Here is an 18,968-nt window from a genome sequence, read left to right on the forward strand (position 1 = left end):
GAATAAATAAAATCTTAAAAAAAAATAAAGACAGATACAATCTACCATCTACATTTACAAGATGAGTTTAAAGCTAAGCCACATGAAGGGAGAAAGAGAATCAAATATTTATTGAATGCATACTTTGTATTAGCCATTATACTATATGCTTTACATGCATTATAACATTTAACTTTTAATACACGAATTACTATTTTCCAAGTGGGAAAATTGAGGCTCATACTCTTTCCATTATGCAAATAAAGGCTATTGCACACACTTGATGTCTATTCCTATGAAGCTTTCGATGTTGGGGCACTCACTATCTGACCTTTGTGAAAAAGTCTAGTGGTAATTTATATATATTAGCATATATTTTAGGTGAGTTATAGTCAGTGGGTTTCAACAAAAGCATGCACCTGTATAATTGTCATCCCAATTGAGATGTAAAACATTAACAGCACTGCAGAAAGTTCCCTCGTGCCCTTTCTAGCTAATGCTCATCACCAACAGGCAACACTCTTCTGATTTCTTCATCTTAGGTTAGTTTTTCTCTTGTTCTCGGACTTCCTATTAATGCAGCTTTATGGCATACATTCTTGAACTTATGGCTTCTTTCATTCAGTGTATTGTTTTTTAGTCTTCCAGGTTGGCCTGTATATAAATAAATCATTTCTTTTTATTGCTGAGAGCATCACATTGCATGGATATACTGCCATTTAATTAATTCATCTGCTAATGGATATTTGTATTTTTTTCCAGTTATGGGCAATTATGGATAAAGTTGCTATGAGCATTGTTTTGCAGGTCTTTGTACAAATGTTTGTTTTCATTTCTCTTGGGTAAATAGCTAGGATTGGGATTTCTTGGTCACAGGTAGGTGTATGTTTAACATAAGGAACTGCCAAACTGTTAACCAAAGTGGTTGTTCCATTTTATGTTCTCACCAGTGGTATGTGAAAGTTATGGTTGCCTTATAATTGCCAAAATCTGTAGCTGTCAAACTTTTTAACCTGAGCCATTCTAGTAGTTGTGTTTGTTTTAATTTGTGTTTAGTTTTTATTTTAATTTGTATTTCCCTAATGACTAATGATGCTGGGTACTTTTCCTATGTATTTATTGAGTATTCAAATGTCTTCCTTCATAAGTGTCTACTCAAGTCTTTTGCCAACCTTCTATTTTCTAAAATTGTGCTGGTTATGTGTATTTTATTTATTTGTAAGTGTTTTTTATATATTCTGGATCTAAGTCGGCTATCAGATAAATATTTTGCAAATGTTTTCTTTCAGTCTGTGGTTTATCTTTACATTTCCTCTTCCTCCTCCCCTCCTCCTCCTCCTTCTTTTTTTTGTAAACCTCCATATTGAGGTATTATTGATATATAAATTGTTGCATATATTTTTCAATGGTTTTTCATTTTAAATCTAACTTATTCTTTTCCTCTTTATAATTGTAATTTTCATTGTTCAATCTACTCCAAGGCTATGAAGGTACTTCCCTGTGTCATCTCCTAGTAGTTTTGTAGTTTGGTTTTTACAGTTAGGTCTGTAGGTCATCTTAAATTGATATTTATATTTGGATTGAAGTAAAGGTTGAGGTTCATTTTTTACCGTATGGACATTACATTGTTTTAGCTCCATTTGTTGAAAGGCCTCCTTTCTCCCTTGAATTGCTTTGGTAACTTTATAAAAAAAAATCCTACTACCATGTATAGGTCTATGTCTGGACTTTCTTCATTGATCTATTTGTGCATTTTGTATCAGTACTGCACAGATCTATGTCCTTTGCATTTCCATGTAAATTTCAGAATTAGGTTGTAAGTTTCTAAAAAACAAAACAAAACAAAACAAAACCCACCTTCTGGGATTTTGATTAGTGCTATGTTAGATTTATACCCCAAAGATACAGATGTAGTGAAACACCGGGACACCTGCACCCCTAGTGTTTATAGCAGCAACGTCCACAATAGTCAAACTGTGGAAGGAGCCAAGATGTCCTTCGGCAGATGAATGGAAAAAGAAGATGTAGTATATATACACAATGGAATATTACCCAGCTATTAGAAAGGATGAATACCCACCATTTGCTTCGACGTGGATAAGGACAATCATCATATGGTTTCATTCATACGGGGAATATAAGAAATAGTGAAAGTGATTATAAGGGAAAGAAGGGAAAATGGGAAAAATTAGAGTGGGAGACAAACCATGAGAGACTCCTAACTCTGGAAAACGAACAAAGGGTTGTGGAAGGGGAGGTGGGTAAGGGGATGGAGTAATAGGGTGACAGGCACTGAGGAGGGCAGTTGATGGGACGGGCCCTGGGTGTTATACTATATGTTGGCAAATTGAACTTCAATTAAAAAAAAAGAAAAATACAGGTCAGTTTGGAAGAGAATTGGTATCTCAAAGTACTGAATCTTCAAATACATGAGCATCATCTATCACCATTTATTAGGGAGTTTCTTAGTTTCTTTAGGAGTTTTATAGTTTTTAAGGATGAGAGTCTTCATGAGTCTTGCATGTTGTCTCTATTTCATCTGTGTTGTAAATTTACACTTAAGTATTTTTTTTGCTGTTGTAAATGGTATACTTTTAGAATTTTATTTTGTAATTGTTCATTTCTAGTACATTGGAATGGACTTTTGTACATTTACTAGTTCTAAAACTTAAGAACTAGATTACTTAAGATTTTCTATATATAATTATTGTAATCTGAAAGTAAAGACATTTTTACTTCTTTCTTTCATTTTGTATACCTTTTATTATTCCTACATTATTGCTCTGTCTAGGATTTCCCATTAAATAGAAGAAGTGAGAGCAGAAATCCTTTCCTAGTCCTCTCCTAGGGGAAAATGCCACTTTTTCACTATTACATGTGATGCCATTTGTAAGTTTTATTTTTTTGATAGATGCTTTTTAATCAAGTTGAAGGATTGATTTTTCTTTGTTCCCAGTTACTGAGTTTTGTTTTTTAAAATTGTGAATGGTGGCAGCCCAGGTGGCTCAGCGGTTTAGTGCCACCTTCAGCCCAGGGCCTGATCCTGGAGACCTGGGATCCAGTCTCACGTCAGGCTCCCTGCATGGAGCCTGCTTCTCCCTCTGCCTGTGTCTCTGCCTCTCTCTCTCTCTCTCTCTCTCTGTCTCTCACGAATAAATAAATAAAATCTTTAAAAAATAAAATAAAATAAAATAAAATAAAATAAAATAAAATAAAATAGTGAATGGGTGTTGAACTTTGTCACATTCTTTTTTGAATCTATTGTGTTAAGTCACCATAGCATGAATTTTCCTTTATACTGATGGTATGGTCAGTTACATTCATTGACTTTCTTTTCTCCTTTTTTAAATTTTATTTATTTATTCATAAGGGACACAGATTGAGAGAGAGGCAGAGACACAGGCAGAGGGAGAAGCAGGCTCCATGCAGGGAGCCCGACGCGGGACTCAATTCCCGGTCTCCAGCACCACACCCTGGGCTAAAGGCGGCGCTAAACCGCTGAGCCACCAGGCCTGCTCTCATTGACTTTCTAATATTAAACCAATCTTACATATTTATGATAGAGACTATTTGATCATAATATATTACCTTTTAATAGGGTACTTAGGATTTGTTTTGTAAATATTTTGACTAGGGTTTTTCTGTCTTGTTAAAAAGGGACATTGGCCTGAAATTTTCTTTCTTTTTCCTTTTTGCCTTTTTCTGTTTTTTGTGTCAGGATTATATTGGCCTCATAAAATGAGTTGGGAAGTATCTCCCCTCCTGTATTTCCTGAAAGAGTTTATGTAAGACTGGTTCATTATTGAATTCATGAAGGCCTGAAATTTTCTTTGTGGAAATGTTTTTAATTATGAATTCATTTTTTCAACAGATACAGCACTACTCAGGTGTTCTGTTACTTTCTGTGAAGTTCCAGTAATTTGTGTCTTTCAAGGAATTCATCCACTTCATCTATGTTGTTAAATATATCCTATATGTTTGTTCATAATAGTCCCTTACTATCATTATAATGTCTGTAGATATATCTTCTTTTTCATTATTGATATTGGTAATTTATAGTTATCTTTTTTTGATCAGATTTGCTAGTAATGCTCAATTTTATTGGTCTTTTAGAAGACTTAGCTTTTTCCTTTGTTGATTTTTCATTATTGATTTTTATTTTACTGATTGCCTGTCTTTATTATTTCTTCCTTTTAGTTACCTTATTTAAATTTGCTCTTCTTTTCTACTGTCTTTCTAGCAATGGGTCATTGATTTTAGACCACTTTATTTTTTTAATATAAGCTTTTAAAGCTATAAATTTCCCTCTAAACACTGCTTTAGGTACAACATGCACATTTTGATACATTGTGTTTTTCATTATCATTCAGGTAGAAATATTTTCTCATTTCCCTAATATCTTTCTTTCTTTGAAGTATGGATTATTTAGAAGCATGTTGTATATTTTTAAAAATATTTAGATATTTTATAGACATTATTTCTTGTTTAATTTCTTTTAAAATTATTTTACATTATCTTCTATCAGTGTTTTATAAGCTCATAATCTTTTTTAAAAAAAAATTTATTTATTTATTTTAGAGAGAGAGTGTATGGAGGGGGAAGGGGAGAGGGAGAGAGAGAATCTCAAGCAGACTCCCTGCTGAGCATAGAGCCTGACATTGGGTTTGATCTCTCTACCTGAGCCAGTCATGACCTGAGCTTAAATCAAGAGTCAGACCCTTAACTGACTGAGCCACCCAGGCACCTCTAAGCTCATAATCTCTTACTCCTTTTCACCATTTAACTCCTTACAATTAATTAATTAGTAAATAATGCTGCACTAAACATGTTTGTGTGTGTACATGTGTATTCTTGTCCTCCTTGTTTGCTTAAAGACGTATTACCAGGAGTGAAATTACAGATTTAGAGTATGCAGTTTTTTTTAAAAATCTTTTTTTCCCAAGCATTCTTTCATGTATCTGCTACTCTTGCCTCATCTTACTGATCTGGATTCAATTTTTTTTTGAAGTCATAGAATCAACTACAAACAATAGTACTGCTATTTCCCTGGAGTTTTCCTACAGAGATTACTGTCTGCATGGAATACAAAGTCAATAGGGCCGACTGAAGTTGTATAATACGGCTCTTCTGTTTTATAAACCTCCTAGATTCCATGAGAGGTAAATAGTCTTTCCTATTTTCTGTCTCCAAATACAGTTTCATTTTCAAACTTTAGGGCTGTAGGAGTAATAATCACTCAGAAATTCTGGTCACATCCTAGTGGCTATCTTCCCTTTTTTTTTTTTTTTTTTAGGAAGCATTTTTTTTTTTTTTTAAATTTCTGACCCCCATAGAAGAGCCTTGGAAATCATTTTCTTGACACACTTAATTCTTGCTATCTACCTAGGATTTTGGAGCGATCAAGGGTCTCACAGCAGGCTCAAGAGCTGTATAACATTTCCTTTCTAAGCACCTTGCTTAGAATGATAAACCTACCACAGTCCTGAAATCAGGCCATAAGGTTGCTTTAGTATATCTTCTTCATGGTTTAGTGAAATCCATAGATTGAGAACACATAGCCTTCCCCAAGTTCTAATCTGTTTCTGATAGAGTCAGTGCATTCATAGTAAACGTATCAATTCACTTCTATTCTAGGGTTAATTATTAGTCTATGGGGCAGATGTACATTGTATATTGGGATATATAATAATGACAGATAAGTCTCTAAAATGTATGCTTAGGGGGCATCAGGGAGGCTCAGTTGGTTAAGTGTCCACCTTCAATTCAGGTCGTGATCCCAGAATCCTGGGATCAAGCCCTGTGTCAGGCTCCCTGCTCATCAGGGAGCCTATTTCTCCCTCTCCCCACCCCTCTTTTGCTCTCTCTCACTATCCGTCTCTCTCAAATAAATAAATCTTAAAAAAATAAACTGTATGCTTAGTTTACATGGGCTTCTTCTTGTGTAAACAATAATTCATACATGGTAAATAGGCTCCATATTCAGGTAAGCACTTAGCCTTTGAGTACATGTGACTCATATGTACTAGTTTGTCTTGTTGAATCTCTGCTGTTTCTGCTGGATATAGCTGAATCTGCTGCCACTAAGAGCAGACCAGATTCAAAATGAGGAGAATTAAACTTTTTCTCTCACTAGGAGGAGTTAGCAAATACTGCCATGTTTAATTTTTCATAAAATGGAAAAAAAAAAAAAAAAAAAGGAAGCCTGGGTGGCTCAGCGGTTGGGCGCCTGCCTTCAGCTCAGGTTGTGATCCCAGGGTTAGGGATAGAGTCCTACATCGGGCTCCCTGTGAGGAGCCTGCTTTCTCTCTGCCTGTGTCTCTTCCTCTCTCTCTCAGTCTGTGTCTCTCATGAATAAATAAATACATCTTTTAAAAAAAAATGAGAAAAAAAAAAAGAAAAGCTATAGTATTAGTCTGGGATTAGTCAGGAAAACAGAACCACCACATATATTATGGGAAAAAGAAGTATACTATATGAACCTGGCTTCCATGAATGTGGGAGAAGTCAAGTTTTGATGGTTTGGAAGCCAGAACATCAGAGTCACAGTCACTAATGACCGAGGCTTTACACAATGGGGCAGTGGGGCAGCCCCTGGGGATGAGGAGCCACTGCATAAAGCACCATCCTACACAATGGGAGCTCACAGAGAGGTCTGTAAAGCTGCCACTTCTGGTTGCCAGAGTATTCTTAAAACAATGGCATCTACTTCTCTGCCACCTTCCAAATATCATGCAAATTACTGTCATTGGCAGAGTCTCATGTGAATCCATAGGGGGAAGGAGATTATAGAAATGGACTTCCCAGCCTTGTAAAAGGAATGATGGAAAGGTCAACCTAATGAGTTCCAGAACAGAGACTCTCTTCCTTTGTGCTCTCATAACATCTAATACATGGTTAGCACCATGCAGGCATTCTATAAGTACTGCCCTTCTTTCCATTTCCACAAGATCCCTTTTGAGACTTGTACTCTACTATAATAGGAAACTAGGAAATCAGCCACAATGACCTACCTAAATCCTCAGTGCACCCCTAAGAGATGGAGTCTGTGTGTGATCTGACGTGCTGGAACAGTGCTTCTACCGTACATGTGATCCCTCTCTGGAGCCTGGAATTGCTGTAGTCATGTTGCCTCTCTTTCCAGAAAGAGCGATTTAGTTGGCTTAACATATATCTGTTTAGAATGTAGATACCCTGGAAACAGTGAAATCGTCTATGATGTTAGTCAAAGAGATGTCTCATTGACATTGCTTGCTGACATAAAAGGACTGTCATGAAAAGAGTTAGTGTTAGAAGGGCATAATGAATCTGAAGAATGGTCACTGGGTATTTTGTCAAAGGGTCACTATTTTTGTAAAAGGTCCTCAGACAAGAAGAAGCATCAGATGAATAGGGCCATCAGATTTGAGGTTCATCAGCAGCTAAAGGTTGGTACACAAGCACCTGGGCTCCAGGAAGACAGGAAGAAAGAAAGTGAATATGTCCCTGATGAATGACATTCTGCTTGAAAGTTTGTCTCAGGTTATTCATTCATATTTAAACAGAGTCTACAAACTTAGAAGGAACATCAACTCTTAGATCTGGTATCTTGAACTGAACTAAGGTGGTAGACAAACTGCTAAATGGCATGAATTCTTTGGCGATCTGCTCACAGATTACAGAATTTGGGTAGAGGGAATCTAGTGTAGGGCTTGGGTGCTTTAGGCTTTTCCTGGTTAGGAAAGCTGCCTACCACCCAAGTGCCCCATTGCAAGGGAGGGTAGGCTGGCAGACACTCTTCCTATCTCTTCTTTCAGGATGATCTGAGAGGCTGAGAGTGGCCTTGCAAAGCTGCAACCAAACAGTTACGATGCCTTACTTAGCAGCTTGGAGCAGCCTATTGTGTGAAGGACAGCTACTGGGGAACCCTTTTCCTCTCTGTAAGGTTGTCATCCGACAGCCTCACTTAGTTGTCTCTCAGTTGTTTTAATCAAACCTTTCATTGTTAGTTGATTTAACATTTTCAAGTCTTGCCCTGTATATACATTCAAATTCTACTTTACTTACTTGTACCTATCTAAACAACTAACACCAAGTTCTTGTGTTTTTAGCACATAAGGAAACTTGACGATTAACACAAAGAGTGAGAAGAGAATTTTGCATGCATTTTCTTTCTGCTTTCAGGATTGGTGTCATCTCCACTTTGTTGACTTCCTGTTTCCTAGCATGGAGACATCATCATCATCATCAAAATGATCTCAATGATCATTATCACCCCATGATGGCTGATGGCTATTGAGGACTTACTCAGTGCCCAGGGGCCTTGTAAGTGCTTAGTATGTAATATTGAATTTAGTTCATAAAAGATCCCTAAGGGTTTACAATTATTGTAACAGGGTAACACCCTGTTACTTGCCCAGGGTCACACCTTAGATGCAAATCCTTGGTTGGAATTCAGTGGGGAAGACTGAGTAGGTCTTGTTTTACTCTTGGTGTATTATGTGACATCTGAAGTTGGTAAACTCAGAAACTAAATGATCTCAGCAACTGTGGGAAAGAGATAAGTTACAAATTCCTTATATTTCTGCTATTTTTTAATCCATAGGTACTAACCTTGTTCTTTTGACTCATTTCATATTTTGATCCTTAAAATACACCAAATTACTCTTTATTATTAATCCTTACAGTATTCTTTAAAAATTTATTTATTTATTTATTCATGAGAGAGAGAGAGAGAGAGATAGGCAGAGGGAGATGCAGGCTCCCTGTGGGGATCCTGATGCAGAACTCGATCCCAAGACCCCAGGATCACTACCTGAGCCAAAGGCAGACATTCAACCACTGAGCCACCCAGGTACCCCTTTACAATATTCCTTTGATTTTATTCTAACTTTCTTTTCAAAGACATAGGTGCTTCTATGCATGCTTCTGTGTATGTATGCTTCTAAGGGTGATACTATAAATTATTTATTAAATTCTAGTTCACCTTCACACCCAACTCTAAGATCTTCAATAGAAACTTGATTTTCAGGGGCTTTCAGAATAGCATGAGCTACATTAGAAACATGTTTCACAGATCTATGACTCCCTTACATGATGGGATTTTGGACTAAAAGGGCAGGTTGAGAATGAAGAAAGAAAAGAGAGGTATAATAGACAGTAGAGCTACAGAAGAAAACTTTACTAAACAGCCTTGATACAAAGAGAAAGAAAAGCCAAATATAAGTATTCTTTGGTTTTCTTTGGGGCCCCTATGTCAGAAAATGGGGAGAGGCTCAGACTTGAGCTGAAGATAGTGATGGAGTCTGGAATACTAAAGAGGGGGCTAAGGTTATATGGTTAATTTGTGTCTTGAGATATATGTTCTGGGGAATGTGAAGAGAGGCTGGCTAGGTTAATAAATGTCCCATTTAAATCATCCATAGCACCTCAGTGGGGCCAAGGTCAGGGGACTGAAACAAGATAAAGCCTTTCTTTGCCTCTCTCAACCACGTCTCTTCTCCATTCCAGAAAACCATCTTACAGTCCTTGCATGTCCTGCTCTGTATTTGTGGTTAAAGAAATACAAAAATGCAGGGCCAGCTAGTTTAGAAGGTTTAGAGACAGCTTATCTCATTGAGATACGGTGTTGACGTTTCCAACCATTAACATGTTCACATTTGCATACATTGTGGACCGCTTTTTCCTATGATTTTTACCCTTTTAGTGGCCTAGTTTTGGATTGTCTACTTATAGGAATAGTTTGTAGCTTGGTTAGTTATACTGTGCTATTGACTGACTGTCTATGTCCCCTCAAAATTCACAACCCTAAGCCCTGATGTGATGGTACTTGGAGATGGAAGGGGAACCCTCATAATGGGATTAGTGCCCTGATAGAAAGGGACACTTTCTCCTCTTTTGCACTCTCTCATGTGAAGATACAATCAGAAGACAGGCATCTGCAAACTATAAAGTAGACCCTCAAACAACAGGCTGGCATTTTGATCTTGGATGGCCCCACCTCCAGAACTGTGAAAAATAAATATCTGTTATCTAAGCCACCCCATTAGTGGTAATTCATTATGGCAACTCAAACTGACTGAGATACATCATTATGGTTGAAAGTTTTGAAATCTTTACAGGAAAAGAAAGCTTTAATTAAGTCAGTTGAGAAGAGCATAGCATCAGGGAAGTAGTATAGACCTTGAGGTCATACAGGGTTGGGATTGTATCCTTCCCAGTTCCCATAGAGGAAATAGGTGACTTTAGACAAATTGCTTAATTTCTTTGAATATGAATTTCTTAATCAGAAACTCTGGGGATATTGCTCCTGAAAGATTCAGGCCTATAAAATATGTGAATTTCTTAATTCTGAGTTGGTATGTGATAGACCTCAATAAGAAGTAGCTATTCTTCATACCTATGAGAACGACCAGCAGATTTTGTTGGACAACACCATGTGCTGGGGAGGGTGTGGAGAAGCCTGGTGGGAGTGTAATTTGGCACAGCCACTTTGGAAACCTGTTTGGCACTATCCATTAAAGCTAAACATCTGCAGACCCCATAACCAGTAATTCCATCCCGGGTGTATACCCCACAGAAGTGCATACATATGTGGCCCAAAGGACATGTACAGGAATGATCACAGAAACAATATTCACATTTGTCAAAACCCCCAAACCACTCAAATGTCTGTCAAGAGTCGATCCAGCAATGAAAAAAATCAATTATAGCTGAATGTAGCAATTTGGATGAATCTCACAAAGGTAACAGTAAGTGATAGAAGCCAGATGTAAAAGAATACATATGGTGTGATACCATTTGTGTGAAGTTCAAAAGCAAGCAAGCAGAGTCCATGTGTTAGAAGTGAGGAGGAAGTGGCTGATGGCTAAGGGGTGACAAGAAGTCCCAGGAGGCTGGTCACATTCTACATGTTGTTGATCATTTCTTGATCTGATAACAAGAGTGCAGGCACTTTATAAAAATTCTTTGAGACACATTTGTGACTTGTGTCCTTTTCTGTGTATTTTTGTAGTTAATAAAAATTTCATTCCTCTTTATCATTATTAGCAGTCTTTAGAGGTGTTTGCTTTTTCTCTTATTTTTGTGTCCCCTGCTCCAGCCGGAGCCTCGTGCTGTGAAGGCAAATCCCAATGCTCCAGACTCCCTCTGTTGTCAGCTTTTTGCCCACCCCCCTGAGTAATCTCAGAGACAGCACTGTAAAATCAGACTTGACTCCCCTGTACACCAAACTCTTCCTTCGGCAGGGAGGAGACAGCAGCCCTGCCCCTCAGGCGCGCTGCTCTGCCAGCCCCTCAGAGTTCTTGGTTGATTAAACTCTACATCTTGCAGAGCTTGCAAAGTCCAGGATGTTGTTTAGATGTAAGCCAGTGGAGGGAGGCCCTGGTGGAAATGCTCCTAATCAGAAGCGAAGAATACAAGAGGTTGTTCACTGCGTGCTTGGACACAAGTTTATCTGTAGGTCCTTGTAGAAACTAAACTGATGGCTAGAGAGAGATCCTGTTTTTAAGAAGAAGATTGGTTAGCTTTAGAGAAAAAGAAAAGAAAGCCATCTGAAACACTAAGCAAAGTTGGTAGAAATTTCTATGACCTCAATCTCTTCCATTCCCTCAGGGACCCATGTCTTCTATGCGAAAATGTTTGGGCACCTAGTATGTATCTGACTTGGTATGATGCTTATACAAATGTCATCTCAAATAGCATTAGTCCATCTAGATAGCATTGGTCTATACTCCAGATGGGTAAACTGAGTCTCAGGGAGCTTAAGTAAGTTGGACATACAACTCTACTTTTTAAAGATTTTATTTATTTATTCATGAGAGACACACAGAGAGAGGGAGAGACACAGGCAGAGAGAAAAGCGGGCTCCCTGTGGGGAGCCTGATGCAGGACTCAGTCCCGGGATCCCAGGATCACATCCTGAGTGGGAGGATCACACCCTGAGCTCTACCACTGAGCCACCCAGGAGTCCCTGGACATACAATTATTAAAGTAATTCAGGAATAGCTGATTTTTAGATATACCTGTTTGATGGCTATAGTTGACAATCACCAAGAAAATGAGTACAATGAATTTCATACTCAAAGAATTGATGAAACTGATGCTAGGATCATCTCTGCAGAAAGTCAGGGTTAAATCTAGTGGTGATGAAGAGATCTCAGCAAGCAAAAGTTGAATAAGCCAAGAGGAGGCCTCAATGACATCTACATCATTACTTCTCTTAATTTCTGGAAGTTTCATTGTTTGTCATACTCTGATTTCAGGATACAGGTGCTTGTCCTGGGTTCCTGGCCAGGTTGCAGGCTTCCTAGGGTAAGCACATATTCTTACATGGTGTCTAGGCCAGGACTGCACGTGATGATCCCCTCACACCCTGCCATGAGCGTTTGGCAATCAGATTTGGTCATTACCACATCTCAGTGGCCATAAGAAAATGTCATGTATTTGGTCCTTGGTCATTCTCTGTGACCTCTAATATGCCCAGTAATTGTAACCCTTTGGGACATGGTGGGTTTTCTTTTGTCAGACTAGTGGGTAACTGACATTGCCACTCTGTCCATTCATTGTCACAGTCACTGCTCATCAGCTAACTCATTCCTTGAAAGTCTATTGATTAAAGATAAACCACAACAGTGGCCCAAGTGCCTGACTGAGTTGCAGTGCCTCATTTTAGGGCTCCCTGCCAACTCCTTGGGCAGTTCTACTTGCCCAATTAAATACATTGCATCATACTGACTACATTTGCAAAGGCTCCTCTCTCTATTCACCTGTTATTGAGCATTAAAGGCAAACTCAATTTTATGCAGATAAATAGAGTTTAGTGGTAATGTGCCATATGACCTTTGAAGTGACAAGATGACACTAATTTTTAGGGATTCTACGTTCTCAGGCTGTCACTGTTGAGCATGTAACTTGATGAGAAGTGGAGGTCTCTGCATTTTGAGGACGTACTTACAGTTTAACATGCTGTTTCAAATGTAAGGAGGCCCTCTCTTTAATTTTTTTTCACCAGCTTGACAGTTTTTCAAACATATTCACTGTCAGCCCTAACAACCTGTCAACAAATGCCATTATGTGAAAATTGCCAAGATTCACTTGAGGACTGTGAAAAGTGACAGACATGCCACACGGATAAGTTTCTCAAAAACCCAGGGCTGAAACTTTTGAAAGACACTCTGGCCCTTCCAAGGGAAAAATGAACAGTCAGATCTCCAGGAAAAAAAACCCATACACTTGTCATATCAGATATCTGTTTCTTTCCAGGGCAAATTGAGGTGTATGTGAAAGAATAAAACATACAGAGGACAATAGCGGCAGAAAGCCGAGGCTGGGCTGTGTCTCCACTGTTCTCTATAAATCCAAGAAAGGAATGGAAAACCATTTTTTTTCCTTCCCACTGGAGAATTTAAGGGGAGGTTTCCTTCATTTTTTAGGGGGACTGTTTCTGGGGATAGAAGTGGAGAAGAAAGAGTGGCTTAGAGAAAGCAAAGTGGAGCCAACCACAAACCTCAGAAAAATGACAACTTGTCCTAATATTGGTATCGGACATGTCTGGCAGAAAAGTATGGTGTGAGGAGAATATGGTGGTGTAGTACAAAGAGCCTTGGATTTGAAATTAGGGGACTTGTAGTTGAATCCCAACTCTACTATTTAAGCGTTTTCTGGCCTTGAGCATTTTAATTTAGTTTCTCCTGCCTCAGGTTCCTCATCTGTGCACTGGGAATGATGATACCCACCCCAAAGTGTTGTCATGAGGGGTAAGTGAAGTAATGTATGAATGGGACTTTGCTCAAAAAAATAGAATTGAAATCTGAGACTCAAACTGACTTGGCAAGAGAATGTTTCTGACCTGAAGAGTCATAGATCTCATTTTAGATGTTCACCAGGCTCTTCATTTATAACTGAGGTTTCTGTTTACCTGTGTTCAACTCAAGTGAAATGTTTTGTGTTTTGGATGACATGTCAAACCAAAGGCAACCTGCCCATGAACACTGATGGTGAGAGAGGGAATCAGGTAGCACAGAAGGGAAGGAAGCTGGCTTGGACTGCTGATGGTAGGCTCTTCTGTCCAAATGATGTGTGTCCATTCTTTGATTTGTCCACAGGCCTGGGGCTGCTGAGTTTTGTTGTTATTGTTCGGACATTTTTCTCCTTTTTATTTTAAACTCCAGGGCTTACTATCTGCTTCTGTCTTACATCTGCCTCTCCAGAGATGAGGAATTCTTCCCTAATGAAGAATTCGTGTAGGAGACCATCAAAGGGACCAAGATGACAAAATCCCAAGTCCTTTATAAAGAGAGGGAGGGTTGGACTTCAAGTTTTGAGTGCTTTTTCCTAAGAAAGTTTAAAAAGGAGATATTTAAATGAATTAGGCAAGGATTTTTAGGGATCCAGACTAAAAGGTAGAGTCTGAGGTCTGTGGGCATTTCAATGCTCAGTGTACCTATGTGTTTTCCCCCACGTTCCCCTTCTATGCTTTCAAAGCCACCTTCCTATTTTTAGATATTTCTGGGAGCCCTTTGTAGTTTTAGAGTAGCTTATATTTTCCTGTTATGATTGGGATATCTTCAAAAAGACTTGAAAGTTATTTCCTTTCCTGTGTTTGCTATTTGGACCTTATGTGTTGACGCTGTACTAGTGGTTCAGAGGAACATGCTTGATGCTACTCAGGAAGCATTGATCCATTCAGGGGTCTCAAATGCTGATTGGTTGGCAGTTGTTAAGGGCCCTCAATATCCCATATGAAAGTCCAAAGGACAAATACCCTCTGAATGGACTGGGTGTAAAATCCACATTTGCAGGTTTGTGACCTTCTTCTTATGATCTGCACTACTTGTGACTGAATGTGGAAATGGTGGTAATGGTGCAGGGACAAAAGAGAGAAGGGCTGGGAAGATATGAGTATGTGGTCACAGATTTGCCCTTGTAAAGGTTTGTAAAAACCTTGACCCATGTTTATCAGATATGACACATGATGTCCTATTTAATACAGCTCACTCTCTCTGAGCCTCAATTTCTGCCAACTGTAAAGTAGGGATAATGTGTGTGTTTCAGAGCCCTCAGGGGAATGAACTGACCTGGGGTGTAAGAAAACAAAGTAATCACTCTGTGACTACGTATGGATCTGATTTAGGGGTAGCCATGGTGGTCTTAGCAATTTGTGATGATAATGCTCTTGGAAGCCATTTGACTGGAGAAAAAGGTTAGTATCTAAGACATTCTCTCTTCTGTGAAAGTCATAAAGTTGCTATTAGTTCTGATGGTGATGATAATGAGGATAGTAATGATAGCTCTAGCTTATTTAGTATTTCCTTTGTGCTGTGTATTCTGCATGTGTAATATCGTTTAGCCTCCCATGTAATCTATCATAAAGAGCTTAGATATATATACCTCTGTTATGCCCTTTCTAATGATGAATAAACTAAGATCCAATTGAGGTTAATACTTTTTTCTCAAGATTTCACAGCTACTAAGTGAAAGAGCTAGTCTGAGACCGAGGCTAGAAACTAGTTCTCAGAGGTAGGTGATTTTCACAAAGTCTAGTACTCAGATTCCTAGAGTCCTTTATGTAGCTGTGGAGTTTTTCCAATTTAAATTTCCCCTGTTCTTCTCTTTGCCATTGTGCCCTTGGGAGCAGAGCCTTCACCTTGATTTTTGGCAGTAACTTCCATTAACTCTAATGGGTGTCTAGCACATCTCCCCCAGCATGTTGAGATGAGATTATTTCCCATCCAATTGTTTTAATGTTGTGGGTGTTGAGTGAGTCTACAAACATTTAACCTTTGGTTTCATTATAAGGCTCAGAGCAGACAGGGTGTGAGGAGAAGATAAACCAGGACACAGATACCAAGAGAAGATGTATTGGAGATGGCTTTATGAGAACACAGTGTATGGAATAATAGAAAAATAATCACAAATGCATTTGAGAAGTGGATGCATCTTTCTTTTTAAACTTTGAACGTTAGATGAATATTGCCAGAATGCAGAATGGAAGATGCTAGAAGAAAAGCAGTGGAGGAAAAAAAAAAAGAAAGAAATAAAAGCAGTGGGTGTTGTATAAAATTGCAATAGGAAAGGCCTGTTTATTTTTTTATTATTTAAAAAACGTAATAATATTCCAGAATTTTAGAGTATATCAGGATTTCGTATACACAGTTCTTTTATTTATTTTCTGGCCCTCATGATAATCTTATGTGGTTGAAAGTTCAAGGGTATGGCCTTTGGATGCCTTTGCTTTAAAAAGTTTCACTATTACCACTTACAGGTTTGTGATCTATAGAAAGGTTCTTAATCCTTCTGATAAGAATGACACATTCATACCTCATGAGGTTATCATAGGATTTATGTATATATGTATAATATAATTTAAATATAGATGTAAATATATTAAATATACACATAAAAATTCTATGTGAGAATAGTCATGTGAATATACGATAGCATCTATATCTGTATTTATCTTTCTCTGTCTCTGTACATCTCCATATCCTATATGGGGCTTGACACTAAAAGGTGCTCATTAGATGCTATTATTATAGAAGTATTATTCCTTTTATTCCATATTCTCCATTTAATAGATGAGTAAGCAAAGGCTCAGAAAGGAAACCTGAGCCACCCATGATTATAGAGCCCATTCATGGCAGGGCAAGAACATGAAGATAGGTCTCTGGATTCCCTCTGTCCATTTTTATTGTTTATACAAGTGAAATACATAGTTTGGGAAATGCGATTTTCTAAAAACACACTAAAGTCTCTAGAAAGATGGTCCCAAACCACACTCAACTGGATAAAGCTATTTCTAAGAACATTTCCATAATAGCCCCATAAGGCATGCCTCTCTCCCAGTCTCCTGGCTTATAGTGAAAGCTGCTCTCCCCTCATGCCTGTTCTACCCCGACTGAGAATTGTGCTCCTGAGGCGCCTCAGAGTCCTCAAGCCAGGATGACTGGCTTTCTGAGCTCCTTCCTTCCTTCCTTCCTTCCTTCCTTCCTTCCTTCCTTCCTTCCTTCCTTCCTTTCATCAAGAGGGAGAGAGAGAGGTAGAGGGAGGGGCAGAGACAGGAGTGAGAAGAGCAAGAATCTCAAGCAGGCTCCATGCTGGGCATGATGTGGGGCTCGATCTCACAACCCTGAGATCACGACCTGAGTGGAAACCAAGAGTCAGACACTTAACTGACTGAGCCACCCAGACACCCCAGCAACCTTAGTTTCTTAACTCTTTTGTTTAACTAGATGCTTTTTGTAATACCTTTATCTCTCTCCAGGGTCCCAGAATGGGTCCCCAAGTAACTGCAAGTTGCCATAGGTAGCTGTTCTCTCACCTTCCTTTCCTCAACATTGCTCTCAGACTACATTTATGGTTTTTGGGTGAATCTTGCCCCAGGATGATATGTTTTCTAGGCCTACTCATGCCCTTGGATCTATGGTCAGCATCAAGGGGATGAATCAACTTTGGTCCTAAAGGCTCCTTTAGGCTTTCAAAGAAATGGACCCCTTGTCCAGTGCCCCAGTCACACACCCTGCCAGGTATATCTGATGTTTTCGTAGAGAAGTTTGTTCCTTGTTCTAAGAATCTTCCTCTAATTGTATTTATCAGACTTGCTTCTGCATTAGAATGCAAGATGGCTTTGAGAACAGAAGCTCTCATATATTTATACTGTATATAATCTAATATATGAATATATATTTCTAAAAATATTTAGTGTTTTATTGCCACCTTAAAGTTCTCCAAGGGTTTTTAAAATTTTTTAATTTGAATTCAATTTAGTTAACATACAATATATTACTAGTTTCAGAAGTAGACTTTAGGATTTCATCAGTTGCCTACAACACTCAGTGCTCATTCCATCAAGTGGCCTTTTTTTTTTTTTTCAAGTGGCCTTTTTAATGCCCATCACCCACTTACCCCATCCTTCACCCACCTTCCCTCCAGCAATCCTCAGTTTGTTTCCTATAGTTAACAGTCTTTTATGCTTTGTCTCCCTCTCTGTTTTTATCTTTATTTTTCCTTCCCTTCCCTTATGTTTATCTGTTTTGTTTCTTAAATTTCACATATGAGTGAAATTATATGGCTTTCACTGTCTTTCTCTGACTGACTTATATCACTTAGCATAATACCCTCTAATTCCATCCAGGTGGTTGCAAGTAGGAAGATTTCATTCACCTTACATCTTCTTTATCCATTTGTTTGTTGATGGACATCTGGGCTCTCTCCATATTTTGACTATTGTGGACATTGCTGCTATAAACATTGGGGTGCATGTGCCCCTTTATCACTTTTTTTTTTATCCTTTGGATAAATACCTAGCAGTAAAATTGTTGGGTCCTAGGGTAGTTCTATTTTTAACTTTTGAGGAACCTCGACACTGTTTTCCAGAATGGCTATACCAGTTTGCATTCCCCTCATCAGTGTAAGAGGAATGGTTCCCCTTTCTTCATATCCTCACCAACATCTGTTGTTTTCTGAGTTGTTAATTTTAGCCATTCTGACCAGTGTGTGGTGGTATCTCATTGTAGTTTTGTTTTGTATTTCCCTGATGCTAAGTGATGTTGAGCATTTTTTTTTTTCATATGTCTGTTAGCCATTTGTATGCCTTCTTTGGAGAAATGTCTTTTTTTTGTCTACTGCCCATTTCTTGATTGGGTTTTTGTGTTTTGGGTATCAAGTTTGATAAGTTCTTTACAGATTTTGGATACTAGTCCTTTATCTAATATGTCATTTGTAAATATCTTCTCCCGTTCTGTAGGTTGCCTTTTAGCTAGGTTGATTATTTCTTTTGCTGTGTACAAGCTTTTTATCCTGGTGAAATCCTAATGGTTAAATTTTGCATTTGTTTCTCTTGCCTTTGGAGTTGTGTCTAGCAAGAAGTTGCTGTGGCCAAGGTCAAAGAGGTTGCTTCCTCTGTTCTCCTTTAGGATATTGATGGATTCCTGTCTCACATTTAGGTCTTTCATCCATTTTGAGTTTATTTTTGTGTATGATGTAAGAAAGTGGTCCAGTTTCAATTTCCTGCA

The 18,968-nt window shown here is 38.4% G+C and overlaps 1 long non-coding RNA gene across 4 annotated transcripts in view; it reads left to right on the top strand.

Annotated features, from left to right (window-relative positions):
• The window catches only part of LOC125755164 (uncharacterized), a 124,728-nt gene that overhangs the window by 77,643 nt on the left and 28,117 nt on the right, over positions 1-18,968 (top strand). For 2 of the 4 annotated variants that reach the window (XR_007410962.1, XR_007410963.1), the window contains exon 3: positions 8,140-8,280. The exons of the other annotated variants lie outside the window; for them this stretch is intronic. This is a non-coding gene — a long non-coding RNA (uncharacterized LOC125755164). The remainder of the gene's footprint in view (positions 1-8,139; positions 8,281-18,968) is intronic. 4 annotated transcript variants of the gene reach the window in all.

The sequence above is a fragment of the Canis lupus genome, chromosome 5 (genome assembly GCF_003254725.2).
Source record: "Canis lupus dingo isolate Sandy chromosome 5, ASM325472v2, whole genome shotgun sequence".
Taxonomy (NCBI): Eukaryota; Metazoa; Chordata; class Mammalia; order Carnivora; family Canidae; genus Canis; species Canis lupus.